Source organism: Phaethon aethereus, assembly GCF_964289735.1.
Source record: "Phaethon aethereus genome assembly, chromosome: 1".
NCBI lineage: Eukaryota > Metazoa > Chordata > Aves > Phaethontiformes > Phaethontidae > Phaethon > Phaethon aethereus.
Genome location: NC_138575.1, coordinates 82,299,937 through 82,314,591, shown reverse-complemented (window position 1 = coordinate 82,314,591; position 14,655 = coordinate 82,299,937). Strand labels below are relative to the sequence as shown.

Below are 14,655 nucleotides of genomic sequence, written 5' to 3'. Positions count from 1 at the left end.
TACAGAGAAAGTAAAACTAAAAAACATAAAACATTTTTTCACCCCTTCTGTGAGAAAAAAAGATAAAAATTTAATTATTATTTAATTATTTACAGGCTTTCAGGCTCTTGTCCAAATGACTGAGTCTACCTTGTACATACACTCTTAGCCAAAGAAGAAATCAATTACTTTGTTGCAGTACTTAAAGCATTCAATTTAAAGTATTCCGTTAAAGCACCATACTTATTTATATGGGAATAATAACTAACATAAGGAGAAATATATAACTCCAGAAATGTTTGTGAGACAAAATAACAACCATTTTATTGCTTTTTTTAACTGGCTTAATAAACATTTGTCAACCTACGGTGACACCTGCTTTAAATACAGAATCCCAGAATGCTATTATGCATTCTTGGTGCTTTACAATTCTGTTTTGCAGAAAGTATTTTTGCAGGAACTCAATGCTATTAAATGGTTTCACTCTGGAGAACAGGTGGAATTCTAAGGTTCTGGAAGTAGAAGATATTTATGAAGTTACGTAATTCATCTGTACATATAAAAGCGGCATTTTACTATATGGTATTAGTGTACAAAATAAAGAATACCACCACTACGCTGGACCAAACCCCATTTTTATTTAAACACTCTTCAGAGGAAGTGTTTCCACTGAAACAGAAACTGTTATTTCTTCCCTTTAGCTATTTACTCCTTTTCAGTCAAAATGGAATAATTTGTGCAAAATTATATTTTTGCTATCTACATACAGAAAAAGTCTAATATCCCAAATTTGAAATGCACAGCTATGTAGTCCCCACTGTTCTGGAATAAAGCAAATATGAAAACCATAGCTGTGAAAAGTGATTATCATTTTTTTCTATTTTAATGCAGTTAAAAAAAAAATCCTGAGACAAAGGTCTCTTTCACCACAGAACTCTGGCAAGACTAACAGAAAAGTTTTATAGAAATATGATGTTCTTGTAATTATATTCCCATGCCAGCTTAATTTGTGAAAAGGTCCCAAAATACTGTCTTGTATTAGAATGGAAAAAATTCCTATCATTTACCCATTAAACTCTTAAAAGCAAATTATAGAACTGGTAAGGTGTTATATCTTAGTATGTAGAAAATCTTACATGAATAAAATACCCCTGGTATCAACACAGCCTGGGGGATGAAGGGATTGAGAGCAGCCCTGCCAAGAAGGACTTGTGGGTACTGGTGGATGAAAAGCTGGACATGAGCCGGCAATGTGCACTCGCAGCCGAGAAGGCCAACCGTATCCTGGGCTGCATGAAAAGCAGCATGGCCAGCAGGTCGAGGGAGGTGATTCTGCCCCTCTGCTCCGCTCTGCAGAGACCCCACCTGGAGTCCTGTGTCCAGCTCTGGAGCCCTCAGCACAGGAAAGACATGGACCTGTTGGAGCAGGTCCACAGGAGGGCCACCAAAATGATCAGAGGGATGGAACACCTCTCCTGTGAGGACAGGCTCAGAGAGTGGGGGTTCTTCAGCCTGAAGAGAAGAGAAGGCTCCGGGGACACCATATTGCAGCTTTCCAGTACTTAAAGGGGGCCTATAAGAAAGATGAGGACAGACTTTTTAGCAGGGCCTGTTGCGATAGGACAAGAGATAACAGTTGTAAACTAAAAAAAGGGTAGATATTAGACTAGATATAAGGAAGAAATTTTTCACCATGAGGGTGGTGAGCCACTGGCACAGGTTACCCAGAGAGGTGGTAGATGCCCCATGGCTGGAAACATTCCGAGTCAGGTTGGACAGGGGTCTGCGCAACCTGACCTACTTGAAGATGTCCCTGCTCATTGCAAGGGGGTTGGCCTAGATGACCTTTAAAAGTCCCTTCCAACCAAAGATTCTACGATTCTATGAATCAGCTGAAGTATGTTAACTTTCTTTAGTATCATGCTACTTGAATCACTGTATGAACAAAGGTCCAAATAAAAATACAGTTAAATTCTACAAATATATTTTAAAAAATGCAAGAAAACAGAAACCACTAGCAATACTTTTATAGAAGACTATTTTTTTACACCAAGATTAAAACAGAAAAACTAAAATTGGAAAGAATTCTTTTCCATTTAGAATGGCAAGTTCCCCAAATTAAGACCAGTATTAATTCTCTGAAGAATATACAGTTACGTATAACAGTGAAAGCAAAGTTGTATACCATCCTGTTGAGGCAATAAGCAAAGCATACTGTAACTATGCTGGTTTTTACTCTTTGTTGTTCTTTGTTATCAAATTTGTTATGTTATTTTTAACAATCGTATACCCTTATTTGCTTTACCACAAGGAACAAGATTACTGAATATACTATGAAGTTGCCTTAACTTTCTACTTACTTTTTTTTCCTTTGTCACATTCATAATATTTATAAAGAAAGAGTTTTATAATGAGAAGATACAAGGGTCCTCTTAGCTTCTGTAGAAATTCTACTTATGTCCAGTCACAAGTGGTGTCCCCCAGGGCTCAGTATTGGGGCCAGTTCTGTTAGTACCTTTATTAATGATATGGACAAGGGGATCGACTGTACCCTCAGTAAGTTCACAAACACCACCAAGTTAGGTGGGAGTATTGATCTGCTTGAGGGTAGAAGGGCTCTACAGAGGGATCTGGACAAGCTGGATCGATGTGCCAAGGCCAACTGTATGAGGTACAACAAACCCAAGTGCCTGACCCTGCACTTGGGTCACAACAATCCCATGCAATGCTACAGGCTGGGGGAAGGATGGCTGGAGAGCTGCCTGGTGGAAAAGTACGTGTGGGTGTTGGTCGACAGCCAGCTGAATATAAGCCAGCAGTGTGCCCAGGTGGCCAAGAAAGCCCATAGCATCCTGGCTTCAGAATGCATCAGAAATAGTGTGGCCAACAGAAGTAAGGAAGTGATCATCCCCCTGTACTCGGCACTACTAAGGCTGCAACTCAAATACTGTGTTCAGTTTTGGGCCCCTCACTACAAGACAGACATTGAGGTGCTAGAGAGCATCCAAAGAAGAGCAATGAAGCTGGTGAGGGGTCTGCAGAACAAGTCTTATGAGGAACACCTGAGGGAACTGGGGTTCTTTAACTTGGAGAAAAGGAGACTGAGGGCAGACCTTATCACTCTCTACAATTACCTAAAAGGAGGTCATGGCGAGGTGGATGTCAGTCTCTTTTCTGAAGTAACAAGTGACAGGGCAAGGAGAAACGTTCTCATGTAGTGGCAGGGGAGATGTAGACTGGATAATAGGAAAAATTTCTTCACCAAAAGGGTTGTCAAGCATTGGAACAGGATGCCCAGGGAAGTAGTTGAGTCACCATCCCTGGAGGTATTGAAAAGACGCGTAGAGGTGGCATTTAGGGACATGGTTTAGTGGCAGACCAAGCAGTGTTAGGTTGGCAGTTGGACTCAATGATCTAAGGGTCTTTTCCAACCTACATGATTTGATGAGTCTATGATACATCTACCATACTGTAGTTAACCAAAAGAAGTACTGATATACCTTCCAAATATATTAAAATTTATTACTTCATAATAGAAAATTAATATAGAGTACATAAGGAAATGAAAACTGAAATCTCACTATTTCAGATACATACTAATTATATTTATCATCTGCAAATTATCTCAGTCACAGTCTGCCATAACAATGGTAATTCAACAGTCATATCATGTAGCCATCACACTGGACAATCTCATATGACTGTAGACCAAGGCCCATACTTTAGTGGGCTTCATCCCAATTCTATTTGCCAGAGTCCTGGTAATACTCCAGAATGCTTCTTATTTTTGGCTATTAAACTTCACCAACCATACTGTAGGATGAATCATACATGAAACTCTTTCTCTGTGATTTGAATGTCTGTTTCTCAACTGAGTTTAAACATCATCCTGTTTGCTAAATTCAGGAGAAATGAAACAGCACAAGAAAACACACAGCTTTCTCCCCAGGCTTATGTCTTAAAAAACAGACACTACAACCACTAACATCACTACTGAGCTGCCTGATTTAATTTGCATTGTGCCTTACTTGCAGCTCACAATAGGCAAACATAGACCTCTGTGTAATAATGACAGCCCACTCAAGACTATCAAAAGACAGCTTTACTGTGGTATCAATGAACTGGGAAGAAAACTTTTATCCTTTCCATCCAGTTTTCAGAAGGCTTCAAAGAGCAAACATCATACAACACCCAGTCCAACTCAGTCACATATTTTTGCCCTGTCCTTTGAATTAATCAGTGATATCAGTTCTTTCCTTTTGCTAAAAGAATCTTCACTCCTTCTTCTAGATGATCTTTTATGAAGTGGTCTCCTCTAAGTTCTCAAAGTCACTGTCTTCACTCTATTTCTGTCAGTCATTACAGTAAATGATCAAGTGATATCAAGATTATTTAAATTCTGATATTACCTATTACTACTGTTTAACAAAGCCTTAGCTACATGTACATCCCATCAGAGTATGTCCTTACTTTTCCAGTCTCTTTCTTTGCTCTTTCCTGTTACGCTATATCTACGTTCAGACTTTATCCTAATTTAGATTTTGGTTGCAAAGGTAAAAATTGGCCCTTCTTTCACCTTTAGCTAAAAATGGTACAGCTTTATTTGAGGTTTTTAGTGTTATTTTTATAGATTCAAGAAAATGGGAAAGCCCAGTTTCCCTTAGGAAGCTGAGGAAGAGCACTCCACAAATTGCACTTGAGCTGCAACTCTTTTTCTCCCCCCTCCCCCTCCTTTTTTAAGTATCTGATCAGAGGCTGGAGCACAACATTATAGCCACAAAGTTAGCTTCTTTACAGGACTTTACATACATGTGCTTGGCATCAGTTAGAAGATTAGAATACCTAATAAAGTTATTCAAGTACTCCACCAACAAATCATATTCAACCATACATTAAAAATCACAATCACATAATCACAATATATATATCTTGCAGGAAGACAGAAAGAAAAAAACAGCATACTGTATATCCTAGAGAACTCCAGTCAGTATTTAAAAAGAAAAAGAAAAAAAAAAAGACAGCCATATGATGGTTTGCAATTTTATAGGAAAATTCTTTTGTTTCCACACAAGGATCAGGTGGCAGTACTAAATTTTATGTAGGAAATGCAACCACACACTGCAATGTTAGTGGTTTTTTAGAAAATAGTAACCCTCAAATTATAATGTCTGTGGTAACAAAGTACTACAAACTACTACTGAAGTCAGACACGGTTAAAGTCTGTACGCAGTGGCCTACTCCTTTTCCAGACTTTGCGAGTATATTAAAAATAAACTGATCTAATGGCAGGGATCTCTTTCCATTCAGTGCTACTAAGTTGTGTGCTACTTCATACACTCAAGATCATACAAGTTTTTTTTTAATGAAAAAAAATTGTGTGTCCTTATGGAATCACCATGGTCTCCATAAATGTTGGACACACTAATGTTTCTGCAAGAAGGTGGGAAAACAAGAAAGTGAAACTGAAAATATTCGTTGGATATCCTCTTGAAAGAAATGTAAGCAAACACTCCCACTGAAAGTTTAACAATATAATAAAGACAACAGGAATTGGAGAAGATGTCCTTTGAAGAGTAAGTTCTTCTACAGCACATTACCTGATACTATATTATCAATAGCCTATTTGGGTAGGAATCATGATATTGAGAAAAAAGCCCAACAACTTCTTGTATGAATCTGCAAGATATTGAACATGAAAAGCAATGTTATTAATAGTCCAAGGCTGTTGCTGAAATACACTTTTTTCTCTTCCAAAGATTAACGCACTCGCACCCAATCAAAATCCTACAAAGTCTAACAAAGTTATTCCTGGAATTGCAATACCAAATATGCCATTTTGCTGGGTACTTCAGAAACACAGAATAAATGAAGTATTTCAAACTCTGCCTACCCGACAGGATTCTGTAACTTATGCAGAAGATGAAGCAAATAACAAATGGACAAAGAAAGACTGATAAACTGATACTATTTTGTATTCCCTTAACTAGCAACAAACTCAATGCTTTGTATATCACAGATGAGAAGAGTTTTGGAATGTATTTTAAGGAAATGAAATTAATATTATATGTCACATGGAAATCCTCCCAAGTACAAAAACATCATAAAAGAAGGGAAAGCGATGCAAATATCATCAACATTTTATAGGCAAAAGTTGATCTCCTAGTAACAAATACTATAAGTAGAGTGAATAATGATGAGAAAGAGACAAAAGCAAACTCTGAAGCAGAGACAAAAGCAGTTTATAGCCTATTTAACAAAGAAAGAGTAATGGGCTGGAAAGTGATCACTATGGCAGTATTCTGAAAGGACAAACTATAATTCTTAGGACAAAAAAAATACATTAATAAAAAATAGAGGAAAAGTGGGAGCTTAGATGAAGATTATATCTATGTTGTTAGATACAATACGTCATCTCTTACAGATAAGATGCCTAAATGACGAGCAACATGTAAACAATTATATTTACAGTAAGATCTGAAACAAAACCATGATACAGACCAGAGCAACAAGCAACCTGGTTGAAGGTACCAGAAAGTATTTGGAAAGTGGGAAAGAAGAAAGGAAAGACTAAAAGACCTACTGAACTTCAAGTGATAGTGATGCAATCAAAGAGATTTATCAGTGTTTTTAGTGTTGTACAGAAATAGCGCTCAAAGTGGGCATGAAGGAAAAAGTGAGCTAGGCTTCCACATTCGATATGACCCAAGAGGCAATCTTGCACAGAAAGCATAAAGCAACTATCAAACCTAGTGAGGCAATAGTTCCTGACCCTGCTAAAGAAGCATAGTATCATGGAGTACCACAGAAAACTACTGCCAAGCAGATACCCACTGGTATCTTGCCTCCCCACAACACAGGGGTTCCCAAAGTAGCCAAAATTACTAGATTGCCTGTTGCATCACACAGAAACAAGATGAAAGTTCTGCAAGTTACAGGAGGCACAGATCATTGGAAAACAGCTCTTAAAAACAGTATGATGATTTAATAATAAATTGTAGGGAGTATCATAATACCATGTAGGACATCACTTAGAATGGTAGAAGAAGAAACAGATTTTTGCACCATCATCATGGGAATAGCAGTTAAGAGCATGTTTACACATAAGAAATTCAGGAGAAACTGTATGTATGAAGGAGATGAACAGACAAGACAGAAGGAGTTTATAGGACATCAAATGAGAAAAGTTCTGCAAGGACAACCCTGAAAACTAGTGTGTACAACAAATGGAGAAAATAAACATGGATGAGTGGATTCACAATATGAAATTTGTTCACAGATTTCAAAATCAGGAAAGGGGCACTGCACTCAGTGTTCTCTATTTTTTAAGGTCAGGAAACTGTGGTGCCAATAAACAAAATCCCATAGTTTTGATACCTAAAAAAGATATGTCGGGGAATCTATCTGCAAAAGTAGTCTTACTGGACACTAAAAAGACAAATATACAAACCATATATTTTTTCTTTTTTCTTCATATTATCCTCCAAAATATTCATTATACACCTACTGATTTGAAGTGTTTTTTACAGATTATAGGGCTAAGAAAGGGCCATTCAACAGCTAATGAAAGACTGAAAGTTAGAGTGGGAAATAACTTTTTCAACAAACTTTTTTGTCAGTTCTGCCAACCTTCTCAAATACAAGGCAATGAGGAAAATATTTAGATAAATAATAATTTTCAACAAAAATTTAACAGTTAAGGTAAGCATTAGTAGAAAAGAAACAAAAGACAGTTCTTTAAGTATACAGCCAATGCCTTCATGTTTTCACTTACATATCTTTTGTTCACCTGCATATGACTGGGCATAGAAATCTTTAAGACATTCAACACAAAATTGATTCAGGTTTGCCAAAACTATCAATAGAAGCACTCCCTCAAGCAGATGAGCATGAACACCAAAAAAGTTGTAATAATGTAGCAGGTAAGTAGTCATTCATTTTTGGGGATTAAGCACCATGTGTTTTAGACATTTTGCTTTTACCCTATAAGCAATGGCATATACTGGTATTCATAAACTCATGGAAAAACATTAAGCATACTTTAAAGCCCATACATTACAGGAGAATCAAAATTTTTTCTACTATTTATATGTTTTCCAGTAAAATTATAGTAATACATTCCAAGTTAATAAATTACAAATTTATTGTTCTTCAAAGAACACCACATGAACCCTCAGGAGTGTGAGCATATTAAGTTTTCTTGAATGCTTAGAGATTTATTCAGCAAAGACTACTCGGAAGTTCACATTTTTTTTCCATAAGCCTTTTAGTTAACTTTTCTTGCAAAAATATTTTTTCTTTGTATATCTCAGTATATCTGAGTTGTGGCTTGGCTGAATGAAACACTGCAGCCTCAGTTTTCCTGAAATACTTTTGCATTGGTAAGATCATTTTGTCTTAGTGCTTTTGCTCATGTCCAAGAGGAAGTAGAGTTTATGTTAGTTCTTTAATAAATTAAAGGCTCTTTTTTGTAATTATTTGCAGCCTTCAGAACACCTGAGACTCTACTATATCTGCTGTGTGAATAATGGCAATGATGAACTCAGGCTCCTTTTCCCTTGAGAGTTAGGGAAGCTATAGTAGATTATACACAGTATTTTAAAATTAAGCATTCAGGAAATGACTGAATGTTGCTTCTAGTGCTTTAGGCGAGTTATTAATTTCAAGCTATGACATGGACCTAAATTTCCAGGGCTCACACTGCAGCTGCCAGCTTTCATTTTACTTTTAATGAATTTTCTTTAAAACAAAAATTATGGCGCATAAATTCTCTTTAGCTTCTTTTGACACTTCTCTTCTCCCTCCCCCCCAATTTCACCTCATTTAGGTAACTGACTATTTAGCTTTGTAAACTGATAACAACTACCACACAGAGAGCTCTGTGCATGACAGCATGTGGTAGCTACTGCTATAGCTACTCTGCATTGCCCACTAATTATAAATACAATATATCATCCTTCCATGTTATCCAAAATTTTATGGATCTCATTATTTTATATCCCCAGAGAATTTTTGGATTTTAGTTTTTTCAAAGAGTAAAAATAATGTAAAGAAGATGACAATGGAGAGCACTGTCCATTGTTTTTTTCACTGAAGTTTATAGTTGTACCCCAGGTGCTTCACTGCAATTTTGAATTCTGGGGAAAAAGCTTCTGCTTCAGCCAAAATACCTGCAATAGTTTCTCCATATCTAGAGGGCAACCACTTCTTTATTCCAGTAAGTGTTGTAGAAAAAACATTTTAGTGGAAATTTCACCAAGCATTCCCCTCAACACTGACAACTACCAGACATATTAACCCCTCCTTGCAGGAAAATTGCCACTGTAAAAAAAAAACAAAACCAAAAAACAAAAAACAAACCCACCATACACTGTATCAAAAATAGAAAAAAAAATACTGAAGACATGCCAGGCTACATCTAGTCTCCTGAATATATGAGTTCCTCATCTATAATGACTTTTCAATGTGTTGTAAAAGGATCATGATGCTACTGTGCAAATGAACATTATCTTTAATCAAAAGACTACTCTTTTCAAGAAGGAGAGCTTTTTCTCCCCCATTTAACATGCAAGCCCACTCTCCCCAAAACTAAGACTCCTATTCTGAATAAAAAACCCCCCCAAACCTCTTTTATAAAACCACTAAGCACATGGATAACACATGTATAAAACCTGATGATACTGCCAGTCTAAACCAAAAGGAAAGTATTTTGGACTTCTAAAACCTTACTGCCTCTTGAGACAGAAAAACTTTTACCATTTCCTTGGTGATGTAGTGCATCTCATTTATCCCTTCAGAGTTATAAGGCTTCAAAGAATATCTTCAATTTAATTAAAAATCCATGTCTCTAAGTCTCCAAGTCACTGGAACAGTCAAAGCTTTCATGAAAAACAAATGCAATATTCATGTTATTTTAATCCTCTAATTTCTTTTTTTAAAGAAGGAGGTATGTCAAGGTTGCTCCATGAAGCCAAAGTGTTAACTCAGTATGTCTTAGTTCCTACTTTCACTGTAAGCTTCTCTTCACTCTGCTGCTTCATATTTGGTAACAAAATGTTTTATATTAAACATCAGTTATTTACTAAACTGACCCCAAGTCCTCAGATTTTTCTCTGGCAATGTTAAATTAATAAAACAAATCTTATATGGATGTAGCATATCCTTATCTTAGAAACTCAACACCTATCTGACCAAGGACAAACAATTTTTTACAACAAAGTTTTGTCAAGCATGAATATCTGAAAAATAAAAGCAATCTGCATAAAGCTTCCAGATTTGCATCCACTATGGCTTTCCCTCCTGGCCACTCTCTGCAACAACAACAAAAGTCTAAAAAAATACCTGTATCATCCTTGCACAGTAAACATTAATATTTTCTTCTTCTAAACAAACTATTTAGAAGATGAAATGAAATCTCACCACCTGGTTCAGCAGAACTGTGATCTTCAAAGCTTTATTGTTCTTATGCTAAAATTGCCTGACCAGAGAAATGTTAGCTAGCATACTTTAAGTTTTTTTTCCTAATTCCTTCCTCATATATAACCAAGTTCTACAAGGTTCTTCTATTGCATGTGTTTAAAACTGGTGAAAAACATAATGAAAATTAGTGGATAGTAAATTCCTCCTTTAAAACAAAGAATCAAAACTCCTGAACCTATTTTATTGTGGCGGCAAAGGAGAAGCCAACAAATTCATACCATTACGACACAAAAATTTAGTTTTTCTCATTTTCATTATTTAAATGTTTTACAGATAGACAACGGTGCTGCGGTTTTTAAAATATGTCTTTCCCATCTAGTTTATCAACTGTTGCCCCACGCATGTAAGAGTGTCCTTTTCCCCAATGGTTTGTCTAGTTTTACTTTTCAGTGTTTTACGGCCATTTGGCAGAAATTCTTTTTCTTAAGGACAGGGTTGTATGTTCTTGGTTATGATTCTCAGTGTCTGCTGACACTGTACCCTAGCTTCTACTACCAATCTCACAATTCTCTTGAGGTCCTGTTTGGCTGTCAAATTTGGGGTCTCAATTTCTTCTGTTTTGTTCTTATTCAACTCTGACACAAACCAAAATATATTTAAACTACAGAAAGTGGATTTGTATCCCAAAGAAAATGATAAAATTTTGATTTTCTTCAAATTTTTCCATAATTATTCCTAGAGTTACTTATGGGTGCCATAACTGGAAGCCATTCTGCATCACCTATTTGCAGAAGACTACACTGACCCTTTCTGATTTTTCTCTTTCATTTTTGCAAACTTACAGTATTAGTGAAGGAAAATTCCTTCTCTTTAATACTACGTTTAATTTCTTTGCTTTAGTTCAAATCAGTAAAGCAAATCTCTTCAAATTAATTTACAGCAGAATAAGACTACACTTTAATCTAGGTTTCTGTGACAATTACTAGTGTGATACAAGACTAAAGAGACAGAGAATTAAATATAAAAGTATCTTTTTCTCACACACAGATTACTTTCTCTGGTGATAAACTGAAGAAGATAAACTAGGAGAAGAGATATTTTGTTAAAAGCAAGTCAAGCTTCTCTTTCCTAGTATTATGTTCCAAAATAAGTTAGTCAGAAAGAAAGTTCTCTTTCTTGAAATAACAGTACTGCTCTTAAAGCTCTTTTTATGTGTGTGATACCAAAAGATTATTTTGCCTGTTCACTAACATTCAGCTACACTCAGTTGTTTCATTACTTGGTACTAAACATAATAATAGTATCAGGTGATAATTTTGAAGCAGGAAGCATAAAGAATTCTACAGCACAGCATAAAGAATTAAATAAGGCAAGTGTTACTCGGACACAATTTTACATTTCATTGTCTAGAATGTTAGGCAGTATGTTTTAGTCTTACTTTTGGCCATTACAGAGCTGACTTGACAGATTATGTTGTCTAAAAAATAACTGCAAAATGTCAATAGTGCAATTACAGCTCTTGAAAGAGAAGTCTTACATTAAAAAAATATAAATAAGAAACAATTCTGAGTGGAAAGCTCTACCCAGAAAAATTAATGTCTGCACACAAACTGCCTGTAGTCCCAAGTGTTTTTCATTGCTAAAACAAAGTCACATCTGACACTGAATATAAGCTATCACTTGGCACATAAGCTCTGCAGGACCTCTTTTGTTGTCAGAGAATTTTAGTAGTTACCGTATGTTTATAATAGCAATGGCCTAAGGGAGGCAGGCAAATTCTTGGCAGAGGTCACAAAAAAAAATTTCTGCAAGAAACAAGTTTCTACATTAAAGTCCATCTTCCCCAAAGAATTTGTTCTCAATCAGAGAATAAAGAGTGTAACTTTAAATACGCTATATATTTATATGAAGGAATTTTGGAAACCAAGAAAAATCTGTATTTTCCTTTATTGAAAGTAGTTTAGTTATTTGAAAAATGAAAATAACTCAAAAAAATGAACCTAACTCAATGGAGAAATCATCACAGAATCACAGAATCACTAGGTTGGAAAGGACCTTCAAGATCATCAAGTCCAACCATTAATCCAGAACCACCATGTCCCCTAAACCATGTCCTGAAGCACCACATCCACACGTTTTTTGAACACTTCCAGAGATGGCGACTCCACCACCTCCCTGGGCAGCCTGTTCCAATGCCTGACCACCCTCTCAGTGAAGAAATTTTTCCTAATATCCAATCTAAACCGCCCCTGGCGCAACTTGAGGCCATTTCCTCTTGTCCTATCACTAGTTACTTGGGAGAAGAGACCAACACCCTCATCGCCACAACCCCCTTTCAGGTAGTTGTAGAGAGCGATAAGGTCTCCCCTCAGCCTCCTCTTCTCCAGACTAAACAACCCCAGTTCCCTCAGCCGCTCCTCATAAGACTTGTGCTCCAGACCCCTCACCAGCTTCGTTGCCCTTCTCTGGACACGCTCCAGCACCTCAACATCCTTCTTGTAGTGAGGGGCCCAAAACTGAACACAGTATTCAAGGTGCGGCCTCACCAGTGCCGAGTACAGGGGCACAATCACTTCCCTACTCCTGCTGGCCACACTATTCCTGATACAGGCCAGGACGCTGTTGGCCTTCTTGGCCACCTGGGCACACTGCCGGCTCATGTTCAGCCGGCTGTCAACCAGCACCCCCAGGTCCCTTTCCGCCGGGCTGCTCTCCAGCCACTCCTCCCCAAGCCTGTAGCATTGCATGGGGTTGTTGTGGCCAAAGTGCAGGACCCTGCACTTGGCCTTATTAAACCTCATACAGTTGGCCTCTGCCCATCGATCCAGCCTGTCCAGATCCCTCTGCAGAGCCCTCCTACCCTCCAGCAGATCAACACTCCCACTCAGCTTGGTGTCATCTGCAAACTTACTGAGGGAGCACTCAATTCCCTCATCCAGATCATCTATAAAGATGTTGAACAAGACTGGTCCCAGAACCGAGCCCTGGGGAACACCACTCGTGACCGGCCGCCAGCCGGATTTAACGCCATTCACCACAACTCTCTGGGCTCGGCCATCCAGGCAGTTCCTCACCCAGCGAAGAGCAAACCCGTCTAAGCCATGAGCCGCCAGTTTCTCCAGGAGAATGCTGTGGGAGACGCTGTCAAAGGCTTTACTAAAGTCCAGGTAGACAACGTCCACTGCCTTTCCCTCATCCACTAGGTGGGTCACTTGGTCATAGAAGGAGATCAGGTTGGTCAAGCAGGACCTGCCTTTCATGAACCCATGCTGGCTGGGCCTGATCCTTTGGCTGTTCTGCAGATGCCCTGTGAGCACTCTCAAAACCAACCGCTCCATAATCTTCCCTGGGACAGAGGTCAGGCTGACAGGCCTGTAGTTCCCAGGATCCTCCTTCCGGCCTTTCTTGTAGACGGGCGTCACATTGGCAAGCCTCCAGTCTTCTGGGACCTCCCCTGTTAACCAGGACTGCTGATAAACGATGGAGAGTGGCTTGGCAAGCTCCTCCGCCAGCTCTCTCAGTACTCTTGGGTGGATCCCATCAGGCCCCATAGACTTGTGGGTGTCCAGGTGGCTTAGCATGTCCTTGACTGCTTCCTCCTGGATTATGAGGAGTACATTGTGCTCTCCATCCCCGTCTTCCAGCTCAGGGGGCTGAATATCCTGTGGATACCTGGAGTGGCTATTAAAGACTGAGGCAAAGAAGGCATTAAGTACCTCAGCCTTGTCCTCGTCCTTGGAGACAATGTTCCCCGCCATATCCAGTAGGGGATGGAGATTCTCCTTGCCTCTCTTTTTGTTGTTAATATATTTGTAAAAACATTTTTTATTATCCTTTACGACTGTGGCCAGACTGAGCTCTAGCTGGGCTTTTGCCTTTCTAATTTTGTCCCTGCTTGACCTAACGAGATCCTTGTACTCTTCATGAGTTGCCTTCCCCTTCTTCCAGAGGTGATAAACTCTCCTCTTTTCCCTGAGTCCCAGCAAAATCTCCCTGTTCAGCCAGGCCGGTCGCCTTCCCCGCCAGCTCTTCTTACGGCACATGGGGACCGCCTGCTCCTGTGCCTTTAAATTATTCCTGTTATGATCAAAGTTGTCAGAGCTATTCAGTATTAAAAATTATGGAATTAACAAAGGCCATATGACTACATCATGAGCAAGATATTTACAGGATGTTTAACCACAATACTCTCCAATACCTCAGTGCTACTCACCTTCACAAGTAGTGTACCACTAGATACTCCAACACTATAAACTGCTT

The 14,655-nt window shown here is 38.3% G+C and overlaps 1 protein-coding gene across 1 annotated transcript in view; it reads right to left on the bottom strand.

Moving 5' to 3' along the window:
* CCDC91 (coiled-coil domain containing 91) overlaps positions 1 to 14,655 on the bottom strand; it is a gene marked incomplete at its 5' end in the record, with an annotated part of 133,582 nt that overhangs the window by 36,978 nt on the left and 81,949 nt on the right. The window lies entirely within an intron of this gene.